This window comes from Cervus canadensis, chromosome 15 (assembly GCF_019320065.1).
Source record: "Cervus canadensis isolate Bull #8, Minnesota chromosome 15, ASM1932006v1, whole genome shotgun sequence".
Taxonomy (NCBI): Eukaryota; Metazoa; Chordata; class Mammalia; order Artiodactyla; family Cervidae; genus Cervus; species Cervus canadensis.
The window spans coordinates 26,884,605-26,886,491 of NC_057400.1; the positions used below are offsets into that span (position 1 = coordinate 26,884,605).

General features: G+C 41.8%; 1 pseudogene; it reads right to left on the reverse strand.

Annotated features, from left to right (window-relative positions):
• Positions 1–331: 331 nt before the first annotated feature.
• Positions 332–780, reverse strand: LOC122454026 (annotated as a pseudogene).
• Positions 781–1,887: the final 1,107 nt, after the last annotated feature.

Here is a 1,887-nt window from a genome sequence, read left to right on the forward strand (position 1 = left end):
TTTTATTTGGATCCTTAAGCAACCAAAGTTAGGATATTGGAATGTACTTAAAAAGGACTCAGTTATCAGGGATTACCTTATTTTTGAGGAAAAAGCTGCCAATAACTACACTTTCTTGTCTTCAATTTCCAAAGGATTCTTTATAAAATAACTTTTTCACAAATAAGTATACATTTATTTATTTTGCTACTTAGCTTTATTTAGTTTTAATAATGTTAATTCTTCCATTACCATTTCTTTTTTATGAAAAATTATAACAAGGCCTTTACTCCATTTACTTTTAGCTATTTCATAAATACCAGAAGGGAAACTAGATAATTTGTGAGAAAACTTAGGAAAAAGTAAACTTAGAAACCCTTCCCTTTGGCTCTATCTTCCAATCTTCCCTCACCCGTGTTGAAGAGGGATCGAGGTCTTCCAAGTTTGGGGTTAGGTGGGTGAGCTCCAGACAGACTGGACCCGCCAGGTAGGTGGTTCCCCCACAGCACCTTGTGGTCCCTGGATATATGACTTGTCCAACACCGAACATGATCTCGGTCAGTTCATGATTAACAGGGCTTTGTTTGCTGGACAGGCAGAGCTCGGAGAAGCTCAATATGCCCAATGTTGAAGTGCTGGAGAGCATTGTAGCAAAGTACACTTTTTGCTTATTAAAATATTTTAATAAATAGGGATATAAAACAATCTGGCCACTCTTACTTCAACAGTCTTCTGCATTGCTGTCACAGTCACCTTCCCCATGACCCATTTGGCATGGACAGATGGATGAACTGTCGACATTATGTGGCTTTGGCCGCCTGGAGGGCTCCCATGCCATGGAGCTCCCTCCCCCTACCCAGTCCAGACAATCTCCTACTGAGGTAGCAGAAGCTGGCAGTCACCTCCAGATTCCTTTCATAATCATTTCTGATGAGTGATTACTGGGCTACCTCAAGAAAATAATGCAAAAGTCAGAAAGAGAAAAACAAATATCATATATTAATGCATATATGTGGAATCTAGAAAAATGATACAGACAAAACTATTTGCAATGCAAAAATAGAGACACAGACATAGAGAACAAAGGTATGGATACTAAGAGAGGAAGGGAGTGATGAATTGGGGGGTTGTAATTAACATATATAGACTCAGTTCAGTTCAGTTAAGCTCAGTTGCTCAGTCGCGTCCGACACTTTGCGACCCCATGAATCGCAGCACGCCAGGCCTCCCTGTCCATCACCAACTCCCGGAGTTTACTCAAACTCATGTCCATCGAGTCGGTGATGCCATCCAGCCATCTCATCCTCTGTCGTCCCCTTCTGTTGTCCCCAATCCCTCCCAGCATCAGGGTCTTTTCCAATGAGTCAACTCTTCACATGAGGTGGCCAATATATTGGAGTTTCAGCTTCAGCATCAGTCCTTCCAATGAACACCCAGGACTGATCTCCTTCAGGATGGACTGGTTGGATCTCCTTGCAGTCCAAGGGACTCTCAAGAGTCTTCTCCAACACCACAGTTCAAAAGCATCAATTTTTCAGTGCTCAGCTTTCTTCACAGTCCAACTCTCACATCCATACATGACCACTGGAAAAACCATAGCCTTGACCAAACGGACCTTTGTTGGCAAAGTAATGTCTCTGCTTTTTAATATGCTATCTAGGTTGGTCATGACTTTCCTTCCAAGGAGTAAGCGTCTTTTAATTTCATGGCTGCAATCACCATCTGCAGTGATTTTGGAGCCCCAAAAATAAAGTCTGACACTGTTTCCACTGTCTCCCCATCTATTTCCCATGAAGTGATGGGACCAGATGCCATGATCTTAGTTTTCTGAATGTTGAGCTTTAAGCCAACTTTTTCACTCTCCTCTTTCTCTTTCATCAAGAGGCTTTTTAGTTCCTCTTCACTTTT